Raw genomic sequence first — 12687 nt, 5'->3', positions numbered from 1 at the left:
CTTCTTCTTTTAATATGTCTGGCCCAGTTGCATTGATTGTCTGAGTTAAGTTGTTTCTATCGTCTTCAAATAATTCATTCAGGTATTCTGTCCATCTGTTTATTTTATTCTCTAGATATACAATAAGATTTCCATCTTTGTCTACCTATTTGGCATTTCTTTATGCTTACTGTTATCTCTTTTACTTTTTTGTGCATATTGAACGCATCGTACTTTTTCTCATAGGTTTCCATTTCTTCACATTGTTCTTTAATCCACTCCTCTTTGGCTTCTTTTATTCTCTTTTTATGTGTTTTTTTATTTCTTTGTATTTGTCTGGGTCATTTTTCATCTTTCTTCTTTGTTCCATCAAGTCTAGTATATCTTGTGTCATCCATCCCTTATTCTTTGTTGTTGTTTTTGTAAGATGTTTCTTTCCTGCTGTTTGTATAGCTGTATTTATGTACTTTAATTTTTGGTTAACGTTGTTTGTATCGTTAATTTGTTGCTGCACTAAACGGAGGTTTACATTTATTTCTTCTCCTATTTCTTGTCGTATATTTTTGTTTCTAAGTTTATTTAAATCTAGTGCATTTCTATGTGGTCTTCTAATCTTTTTCGGTCTCGCCTCTATCACAGTAACTACCGGGTTATGATCTGAGCCTATATCAGCTCCTGGGTACGTCTTAGTACATTTAACAGCATTATAATACCTCCTTACTATCATAATGTAGTCTATTTGATTTCTCACTATTTTTTCTTTGGTATGTTGTGGAGATGTCCATGTATATGAACGTCGAGGAGGTAATTTGAAAAAGGTATTTGTTATTACGAAGTCTTCACTTTGGCAAAATTGAATCAATCGATATCCTCTGTCATTTCTGTTTCCAAGCCCATATTTTCCTACTTGTTCTCCTACCTTACCTTGACCCACCTTGGCATTAAGATCGCCCATTAATATGGTAATGTATGGAAAGACTGACTTAATAAGTGAAGACAAACAACCTGCAACAAAAAGGTTCAAACCTGACAGTGAAGTCGAATAAATGAACCAAATTTTAACTTTTAAACCAATGTATGTAAAGAAAATAAAAAAAGTAAAGTTCAATTAACATTGCAAAATTTAATAAGGCAAGTGATGAAAAAATCGACTTATTTTATCAAAGCAGTAAGACAGAGTAGATAAATATTGTATATCATATTTGTAAGAAAAATAGAATAAAAATCAATATTGTTAATTATAAAAATACAAACAATTATAATTAATATAAGGAATATAATAATATAATGTGTAAAAAATTACCTGAAATTTAATTTATAAAATATATAAGTATTATTACATCATTGATATAAAATGAAAAAACATATGTTGATTTTTCGGGATTTTCCGAGATTTATGGGGGGTGAAAATTATGTCATCAGTATTAATACTGCGACAGACTATTCGAGCAAATTAAAAAAAAGTAAGTATTTAGGGTGAATTTCAGATGGACTTAATTTTTCCGAGTTTTCCCATATTTTCCGGCCAGTGAAAACTATGTAGTTATTTATATTTCGACGAGAATAAAAAAAAGAGGCTTGCAGCTGCAAAGGAAGCCAAGATAATGTAAATTTTTCCTACGTGTTGCAATTTGAAGTTCCGATGCCGAAAAAAAAACGGAGCTGAAACAGATCTCTCCACTTTCCTATGTCGATCTTTCGAAAGTACCGTCGTTTCAAAAAATTAGATAAATTTTATAGCTATAAGTTTCAATATAAAGTTTAGATTTTCATTCAAAATTTGTGCAAATTTTACTTCTTAATGTTTATAAACAATGGAGATATGATTTTTTTAAAAATAGTCACTAACTTCGTTCCTATTGGTCATAGAAGGTTTTTTATTTTTTAATGTGAGCTTTTTTACCAGCTATCCAATGGTTGTACGTACATACGTACAAGTCTGTAGCTTGAAAAATATAGAAGTTATCAAAATTGTTTATAAGTAAAAAACATATCCCTTTTTCAAACGTTTATTTTGTAAATTATTTCGATGAAAACTCAATATATGCATTTAACTTCTGAGATAGTCTAAGTCTTAAAGAATCCTATGAAATTTGCTGAATGTGTCTAGCATCATGCATAAGGCAAGCTCAATAGTTTAAATAATTAGCCTCAGGGATAAACAAATTAAATAACTTATAAAATATTTGACTGATCGGGGGGAAATTTCGCACAAATCTAAAAGATGTTAATTCCTTGATGTTTAAATGTATTAATACCATTTTATTTTGTTAATAAAAAAATTAATAAAATTTATAAATTAGTGCAAAAAAACTGCTTTTTTGCAAATATCTCTGTAAATTATTTATCAATTTTAATTAAAAAAACGGAAAAATAAAGATATTCTTGACGTGAAAAAATGATATAAATATTGCTTATTTAAAATATAAGGGAAAAAATTTATAGACAAAAAATCAAATTGTGACCATAAATTATTGCTTAAAAAAACGCAAGGTAAAACTAGCAGTATCTTTTCATCTATTCATCATCTAGTATCCCCCACCTATGTCTTAAAAGCTTCAGATATCTGCGAAACATTTTTCCACCTTTTTTTTTAACCAGACTGGGCTAAATTATATAAAAAAAGATAAATCTGGCAACATAGCAAGCATCAACTTTAAAAATTTTCATTTTTCCGAATAGGAGTATTACGACTTTTGTACAGGGTGTCCCAAATTGGTATGTTTTGTAGGGTATACCGAAAACTAGAGGAGATAGAAAAATAGTATTTGAGATGTCATGACTTCTTTTTTCACGAGTACCTAATCAAATAATCAATCAATCAAATAATCTATCCACATTAGCGACATAAGGGCGATTATTGAAAAATGTCGAAACTGAAAAGGTTAAATATTCTTTATTAAGATAAAAAATAAAAAACTTTATTAAAATTTTTGATCGATATATTATGGAAGAGTTCAGTGGCTTACAAGAAATTATTGAAGGGGTCTCACTAAGGAAATATAAAATCAACTTATTTTTTTTATATGGGACACCCTATATCTTTTGACATTTTTCGTTTACATTTTTAATTCTCTTTTAGCTGATAGGACATATTATATATCTATTTTAAGCCGTTGGCGCTACTCTGCAAATACATTGTTTATTTGTATTTGTTTAAAAAATACAAGATGAAAGCTTAAGTCAATTCGTTTAAAACTGCTCAATTTAATTTTGATGTTATATTGCAAATGTCAGTTTAAAATATACATAAACAAATTGATATACCGTGCGTTTTGGAATATATAGACTTGATGAACGTCCAAACTTTAACGTTTGAAACACATTTTTTATTTTCTTACACCAAGCTTAATCTTATTTTAATCGGAATAATATGATGTTTCAATATTACAGTAAAAAGTTCACCCAAAGTATACCAAGGGTACTTACTTTTTTTTTTTTGTTATGGACTTGGCATAGCCAATTGACCAGACTATTTTGTAATTTGTATTCACAGAACAACAATCAGAGTTCGAGTTAGTACTAAATGTAAGTTTTAATTTATTTATATGGATTATTTTATAATCCAATTTTATTTTTATTTTTTTTTATTTTTATTTTTATTTATTATTAATTTTTTTTTGTTTTTTTATTTCCTTATATTACTTTTTGATATTGTATGTTATATGTACATATATATTTTATTTTGCTTTGGTCATCTTTTATATTAATTTTGTTTTACATTTTTTTTTTTTTAATATTTTTTTTTACTTTTTTTTTTTTTTTCGTAATTAAAGGTTTATTACATGATTGGTATGTTCGCAAATTGCTTACAAGTTTCATCTTAATTCTATGGTTAGTACATTATATTGTTTAAAGTTTATATTTACAATTTCCTATTAACTGATAAATACAATTAAAGATTTCTACGTCTCCAGAGAAAATTAATTCATTTATGTGACATTTAGTTTTCGTAAGTTTTCATATAAATATGTAATATATCCTTGTTGGTTTACACATTCTAATAGGATATGTGTTAAATCTCCATATTTACCACAAGTACAGTTTGGAGTGTCTGCTAAATTCATTTTGTACATTCTTGAAGGTGTTAGAGCATGATCTGACCTTAGCCTATTAATAGTTTTAATAAAACTTCTTTTCTTCTGTTGGACTCTAAATGAAACCACCTTTTTTTAAGAAGTGTGGGTTGCCAATATAAAGAATGACTGACTTTCGGATTCCGTATAATTGGCTTGCCATTTTAATTTGAGCCGATGTTTATTATATACATCTATATCTGACACCGGTAGATTATTGTTGTCTATGGTTTCTCCGCTTGATAATGCTTCTTTTGCCAAAGCATCTACTATTATATTACCCTTTATCCCAGAATGGCCTTTGATCCATGCGATAACAACTTTTCCTCCGAGCTTTGAAACCTCGTAGTACAATTTTAAAATCTCTATATCAAGATGAGTCAATTTCTTGGATTTATTTGTTACACATAATCTTTCTACTGCACTTTTACTGTCTGTAAATATTACACAGTTCTTCATTTCCTTTGTCAAAGCGTGAGAAAGAGCAAACTTTAAGCCCAGAATTTCAGATGTGTAGATGGTGACTTCATCAGGTAACTTATATTTATGCTTTAGTCCAGAATTCTGTTGGTATATTGCGCAAGCAGTGTTATTTTCTTTTTTTGAACCATCAGTAAACATATAATGATAACTAGGCCATCTCTTCTGAATTTCTGCGTTAAATATGGGGCCTTGGACATCATTGAGAAATTCTGTCTTGATTTTTATTGAGAACAGCACATGAGGCTTTTCAGTATAAACTGGTGGAAGATGACCCTTATAAAGTACCTCTTTGAATTTAGACAGATTTCTATAGGTTACCGCCACGAGTGGAGATTTTTTCTTAAACCAATACCTTTTAGTCCAATCTAAAACAGCGAGATTGTGTATATCTTTGAGAAATACTTGGTCTCTGCTAATGGTACGAGCTATATATTTGTCGGTAAGATACTGCCTCCGTAAATTCAAGGGCGGTTCAACAGCTCAATTTCCATTACATTACTTGGTGTAGATTTCAGATACCCAAGGCACAAGCGTAGGCACTTATTTTTCTGTACCTCAATTTTTGTTAAATGGGTGTTCGCTGCGTTTCCATACAAGTGACAGCTATAATCGAAAACTGGTCGTATCATAGATCGATAAAACATTAAACTAATGTTGGGATCTGCACCCTAGTTTGTTTTACAGAAAGCTCTTAGGATATTCATAGCTTTTTCGGGTTTTTTAATGATATGTTGAATATGATCTTTCCACAAAAGTTTTCTGTCTAAATAAGTTCCCAGGTATCTGATACAGTTTTTAATTGGAAATTTGAATTGACCACAATTTATATACCCTTCTGGAATTCTATGAATTCTATATCTAGAAAAGAAGCAGATTTCTGTTTTGGATTCTGATAATGTTAATCCATTTGATTCATAATATGCATGTATTGTTGAAAAAGCTGTTGTTAAATTATTTTTAGAAACATCGATTGATTTGTCTGATGAATAGAGTACCACATCATCTGCAAATTGTAGTATTTTTGTGTTAATACGAACAATGACTTGTAAATCTATATTATATAAAATATATAAAAGTGGTCTTAAAATACTTCCCTGCCGCAGGTCTATATTAGACAGTCAAGGAGAAAAAATTTTCTCATTGATTTTTAAGTAAATCAATATCTCTGAGTACAAAGTTTTCAAAAAGGATGTTATACTTATAGGTATCCCGACTGACAATAACTTTTGTTCAAGGATATCCACGTTTATATTATCAAAAGCAGATGATACGTATAGAAATGCAGCTGCAGTGGATGAGTTTTCCGTGAAATTGACTTGAACTTTTGTTACGAGAGCAGTTATGGCATCTTGCATGGATTTAAATTTGCGAAAACCAAATTGGGAGTGTGGGAGAATGTCATTAAATTCTAATCAATGCTCTAATCTATTTTTAATTAGTCTTTCCAGGGTTTTAAGAAGACAAGAAGCTAGAGATATTGGGCGATATGAATTGTGATCGTCATCAAGTATGTCAGGTTTTCTTATAGGTATTATAATATACTCCTTCCAGCTTTCTGGAACTGGTGCTTGTTTCTGCCAAATATTATTTAGAATATGAAGTAGATGGATTTTATGTTCATTTGTCAGGTTAGAAATCATAGAATAAGATATATTGTCTTTACCAGGAGCAGTATTGTTATTTTGTTTGAGGAAAGGGTACTTACTTAATATATATATATATATATATATATATATATATATATATATATATATATATATATATATATATAAAGAATAAATAGTTAAAATGAAATTTTTTATTTGTTGAAAAATTGTTATAAATAAACAGTTTCCCGTGGTGAACTTTGAGTTAAGTTTTCACTGTAATGTTGTAGCATAATATTTATTCCTTCGTTTAAAATAAGATTCACTTATAAGTAAAAAATAAACAATGTGTTTTGAACGTTTTAGATGTTTGCCAAGTCTATATATCCCGAAACGCAACGGTATATTAATTTATTCATGAATATTTTAAACTGACTTATGCTGTATCAAATAAAATAGACTTGCACATTTTGAACCTATTTTGTAAACTTTCACCTCATATTTTTTGTTTTTTAAATTCGATGTATAACCTATTGAAAAATGGCCTCGAAAAACTTTAAAATCGGCATTTTTCATCATTTTTAATTGTTAATTTGCATTTTAAGTTTAAAGTAAGTATTTTACAAAAAAATATAAGAATAACATCTTAGAATAATTCAAATTATTAAAAGAAAGTCATTTTGAAGCAAACAATATATTAAAAAATTATAAATAAATAAAAAGGTTGCCATGAAAATTTTTTCGTTGAGGTGATTTTTCTATTGAGGAAAATCTTAAAATTGTCTTTGAGATTTTTTATTTTTAAATAATTTTTAGTACTTAGTACTTTAAAGTAGAAAGAGTTGAATGGGATAATTGATTTTTTTTTCATAACATCTATTATAAATAAAATATTTACGTTTATTTAAGTTTATTGAATAAGTATATATTAAACATAAATATTTATTTTTTACAATGAAAATTACCTCAAATTTTGCTAAAAGAAATGAAAACTGAAAAAAAATGTTTCAAAAATGAAAACAGAGATACAGTTAACAGTTCCTTCTCCCCTCCTGCGCTCTCACTAGTTTCAAAGCCAATTTTTGAGGACCATAATTTTGAAACTTTGTGAACGATTTCATTAAAATGCAATCTTTTTTGAATTTTTCACATTAAAACTTTAAAGTATGTTTTTTCGGATGACCTTGCTCCGGTTTTTGCTCCTATCAATTTATAAAAAATAAGCACTACCTTTGTCTAAAAGTGTCCTAGGTCAACTTTTTTCCTTTTAAATTAAAAAAAAGCATGTCAAAATATGAAAAAATCAGTTTTTTGTAATAAATGGTTAAAACGCTTATGTTTATAAAACGAATTGTTTTTAAGCAAAAAATTGACGTGTTTTTGCCAAATTACTTTGCAAGATTTAAAATTATTTTTCCTCAATTTTTTTTAGATAATATTAATAAAATAAATATTCGTCTTTTAAAATCTATCCATATGTAATATACTTATTTAATTTTACAACTTATATTGTTGCAAAAAAAATTAATTTGGGATTAACAAATTAAATAACTTTTAAACTCTTTGACCGTTCGTTTTTTTTTGATATTTTCATATTAATATTTTTACTCATTAGAAGATACAGTTCGTATATTTAATCTCCTTCGTTAAAGATTCCTGAAAGTGTCTCAATTCGTGTCCGTTGCAGTTTAAATCCCATTATTCTTGGTACTTGTGAAATAGGTATCTTAAATACATATTAAATTACATAATTAATAGTCACCTACTAGACTATGAAAACATTGTTTTTTTAATAGAGATAAGATGCTTAATTTGAAGTGATAGACAAAACCATTTAATACAGCTTTGATGTACAGGTTATTTTAAAGCGCAATAAAACATGGTAGGTTTTAATAAGGGAATAATTTAAAAAACGACATAAAATTTTACAGATAAGGGTACATGACTACACAATTTTTATTACACGTATTAAGTAAGGCACATTGTAGCAACATCTAAACATTTATATTATCATTTTATTATATCATTACAAGGTTATACTTGTAGTTGTTGTGAAGTTAAAATTAGAAGTGGATTTAATTAGTTTATTGAATTTGTAATTAATCATTCGACAATTTTTAAGCCATTGATAATTGTTAGTTACGAAAAATCTAATATATTTCTGCATTATTATTTTGGTGTATGATATCATTTTATCGACAGTAACCACAAAAATTATATTAAAATCCTTTTTCTTCTCCTACGTTAATCCTGTTGTTGGTCGAATTTTTAAAAATACAAAAAAAAATGTATTTAAGAACCATTTTTACAGTAAAATTGTGACTTATACCCAACAAAAATAGTAAATTGCCATAATAGTAAAATAACCTCAGGATCTTCTTCTTCTTCTTCCTCAGCTTTTCCCTTTTTAGGGTCGCTGGTCCTTACTCTTCGTCCCCACTCATTTCTGTCAATCGGGTCTTCTTCATCTAAACCTTTCTCTCTCAAGTTCTCTGCCACAGTCTTTATATCTTCTTCTTGGTTTTCTTTTACTTCTCCTTCCACATCCTTCTAACAGCTCTACCCTTCTTTTCACATAGTTTTCATCCCTATGCGGGATATGATAAAACCATTGCTTTCTTTATTCTTAAATCCTTTAAGCGTAATATTTTCATTTTAGCTACCTCCATCTTCTTTTCTTAAATTTTTTTTATAGGCCGCACTTCATCGCCGTATACCAACGCAGGTCTCACCACACTCTTGTATATCTTTTGTTTCACCCGTTTCCTGATTTTCGATTACAAAGTGCCTCGCTCATTCGCTTCTAGTAAAACCAAACAGTATGTATCCTGTGGGCAATTTCTCGATCTAGTGTTCCATTTTCTGTTGTGTAGGAGCCAAGGTATTTCAATTCTCCTACTCGTCCTAGTTTCTTTTTTCCAAGTAAGTCTATGTCCTCAACCATTTCTCTTTCATCCAACCACATATACTCCGTTTTCGATCTACTAACCTTAAATCTTCTCGTTTTAGAAGAAAATAGCTTCAGACTAATATTTAAAAAAAAATGGAATTGTCTCTTATTCCCAGTGAGTGTAGTAAATTATATTAGTATGCCACAAGAAAATAGTTTCAAAACAATATCTTGTAAAAATTTAAAATTATATTCATTAAAAAAACCTTAATGCGGAACAATCATGTCACCAAACCTCCTAGTGTTGAAACAAGTCGAAAAAGGAATAACTTAGTTCGACAGTCGTATTCAAAAGGGCACCTTAATCGTAATTCCAATCACCAAATATGATATTTCGTCTCCGGCTCTTCCTGACAGAATCCTTATACTATCTATTAGAAAAGCTACCTCCTCTGTAAATGAAAAAAATTTGGAATTCAAATTAAATACGATCTCTGATCTGGTTCAAAACAATTAACCTGTATCATTTCACTTCTATTATTTTCGCTGTTGGGTAAATATCTGGTAGTAAAATCTGGAACAAATTTATGACCAGACAAAATAAATACATCGTAAGAGTAGAGGACAAATTTATAAACGCTCTGCAAGCTATACTACTTTCTCCAAATAACGCTAACTGTGATATTTAATTTAAAAACATACCCAAAGACTGAGTCAGATATACATTTAATGATCCTATTTATTGCGCAGAAGACAACAATCCACAAAAATGCTTGAAAGAACGCCCACAAAATATATTTCTACTAATCACAAGAAAAGCCAATTCTGCTCTCAATTTTGCTACTTTTTTACTTCTTGGAAAATAGCAACTACAATTATGATTCCCAAAAAAATTTTTTAGACCGATTTCTATCTTATTAAACACTCTAGACAAGACTTACAAGAGACTTTTTTAGGAAAAGCTAGTTAGTATAGTTTCTAGCTGACTACAACATACTTCCCAATTATCAATTTGGTTTCAGACCTGGCCAATTCTGGCATGGTAAACTCTAAATACGTTGACTAAAGTCGTGGTGCACGTCATAGAAGAACTAAAGTAACACATTCTTTGAAGGCACATTTCTTGGCGTTAAAAAGCTTTTGATCAGGTCTAACACACAGGTATACAGTTAGGAAGCTTTAAAACTATTTCAAATTAGTGTGTTAAAATAATATGTAAAGTTTTTAAACTCCTACCACAGTGCTAGAATCATTCGAGTAAAACTTGCAGACTAACTTACAAGCAACCCTCCTAAGCCACATCGCCTATCTTGTAGAAAACACTGAAACTTTTTACTGTTGATACGGTTTTTTTCGCTATATAGTAGTCGATTTATCAAAGCATTAAATCAACAGAGCAGAAAAGTGACGCACAAAATAGAATTTCACATTAGTCTAAGTCAAAAGATCTCAGAGTAAGGCTGGTCTTTTAATCTTCAGTAATCTATGTGGAAATCCAATAAACAAGAATTTTTGACCAGGAATCTGGCGTCCAAAGGCAACTCCACTAAGAGACTACATAGAACAAGGTCCTGGCCACAGATAGAAGGATCGTATGTAAAATGTTTAGAATATTCAGAAGATTTAGTGATAGATAATAAGGGGTGTTTTATTTTAGAGGTATAGAAATGTAAGTTGGTAACACTTTTTTAAATGTCGGCAATTTTGACAGCTGTCAAGTGATTTATGTTAAGTTTAGTTTGGCATTTCAGCATGAATAGACTTCGTCCTACGCTTTCACATTGTACAAGTTTATTTTGAAAATTGTGATTCTGTTCGAAATACGTATTGCCCAGTACGTCCATTTTATGGTTAACATAATAGTCCATCAAAGCAAGTAATTCGGGTAATCATGGAACGTTTTTGCATCACAGTTACTCTAAATGATAACATTCATCCACAGACACGTCGTACAGTGCGTACAGAAGTTGTTGCTGCTGTAGATCGGAGCATGCAGGAAGACCCAAATTAGTCTATTTGCCATCATGCATAGCAGTTGGATACATGTCCATCCACTTTATGGAAGATTTTGCAAAAAGATCTTGATTTGCGTGCCTACAAAATCCAACTTATTTAATCACGCAAGAATTGAAGGTAGATCATGAACTAGCAAGGCGTAGATTTGTGGATGCGGTAAGTGGGTCCAAAACGAGATTGCCGTTGATTCCGATTGTCATAAGCGAATTTTTTTTTAGCGATAAAGCTCACCTTTGGTTGAATGGCTATGTCAACAAACAAAACGGCCCTATTTAGAGTTAAGAATATCCACAAGTATATTGACCATTACATCCAGAAAAACTGACTGTTTGGTGTGCTTTATGGTCTGGTGAAATCATTGGACCGTACTTATTCAAGAACGATGCTGGCCAGAACGTTACAATCAATGGTGATCCCTAAAGAGCTATGATTACTGCCTTTTTCATTACCCAATTGAAAAACCATGATATGCAGGAGCTGTTGTTTTATTAAGACGGCAAAACGTAATACACAGCTCGTGCCATAATTGATTTATTAAAGGAAAGGTTTGGTAACTGCATAGTTTATTGTTTCGGGCCGAGAATTGGCCTCCAAGGTCGTGCAATTAAACACTGTTAGGCTATTTTATGTGCAATTATGTGAGGGAACTAGTCTACGCCGTTAAGCATGAAACGATTGATCACTTGGAGGACATATTTAAATTATAATGTTATAATGTATAAAATTATAATAAAAGATTATCTTTCAAAGAAAGATAATTTCATATTAATTTCTAAAAATCCTCTTTGTTTTATTATAACTAAAAGTTCTATACCTCTAAAAAACACCCTTTACATAATTGATACTCTCACTTTTAAGTGCGATTCTATTAAAAACTAATTATGTCGTGTGATTCCTGACAGTTATAATTACAAAATTTAAATAGTTTCGTCATATCTATGAATAAAAGTGATTCCCGATATCAAAGTTTGCGTGGAATGACCGTAAATCTACATTGTCAAAACAAAAGTCATTATTTATCAATTATATACAACTTAAAATATAAATTATACTAATTACACAGTCACGGTTGAAAAAAGTAATCCGCTGCATCCAAAACATCCGATTCGAACCAGTATTTTAGATATAGCCAGGTCAACGATTGCTTAGGCTAAGTTCACACCAATTAAACAGTTTAGATGTTATAATGACATTATTTAAAGTAAATAATATGCTCCTACATTTTTTTTTGTTACAGGTGCTGTCAGTTTAATATAATGGAGGAATGTAAGTAAAATTATTACTTATTGTAACAAATATATTATTTCCTAAAAAGGAAGTTCATTAATATCAATTATTCATAAATCGTTACTAATACTCTTACTCCTATATATATATATATATATATATATATATATATATATATATATATATATATATATATATATATATATATATATAATATTTCAAATTATTTTTCGACCGTACTGTTTTAAATATTGATTTATAGTATCAGCAATCGGTAAGGAAATAAAACTCTATTTGTTCAATCTCAATATTTCGTCACGATTTTGCGACTTCTTCAGGAGAAAACTGTAAATTTATTAGAATAATTGATAATTATATGTAAACAAAGTGAATATTTTAATACTTACAACTATAAGAATAAAAATTTAAA

At 29.5% G+C, this 12687-nt stretch overlaps 1 protein-coding gene across 5 annotated transcripts in view; it reads left to right on the top strand.

Moving 5' to 3' along the window:
• The window catches only part of LOC140441595 (diuretic hormone receptor-like), an 890067-nt gene that overhangs the window by 525236 nt on the left and 352144 nt on the right, over nucleotides 1-12687 (top strand). For all 5 annotated transcript variants that reach the window (XM_072532430.1, XM_072532429.1, XM_072532431.1 and 2 more), the window contains one exon: nucleotides 12268-12296. The gene's annotated coding sequence lies outside the window, so the exon portion shown is untranslated. The remainder of the gene's footprint in view (nucleotides 1-12267; nucleotides 12297-12687) is intronic.

Source organism: Diabrotica undecimpunctata, chromosome 5 (assembly GCF_040954645.1).
Source record: "Diabrotica undecimpunctata isolate CICGRU chromosome 5, icDiaUnde3, whole genome shotgun sequence".
Classification (NCBI taxonomy): Eukaryota; Metazoa; Arthropoda; class Insecta; order Coleoptera; family Chrysomelidae; genus Diabrotica; species Diabrotica undecimpunctata.
Note: the sequence above shows the minus strand (reverse complement) of the source record. Positions and strands in the feature narration are given on the sequence as shown.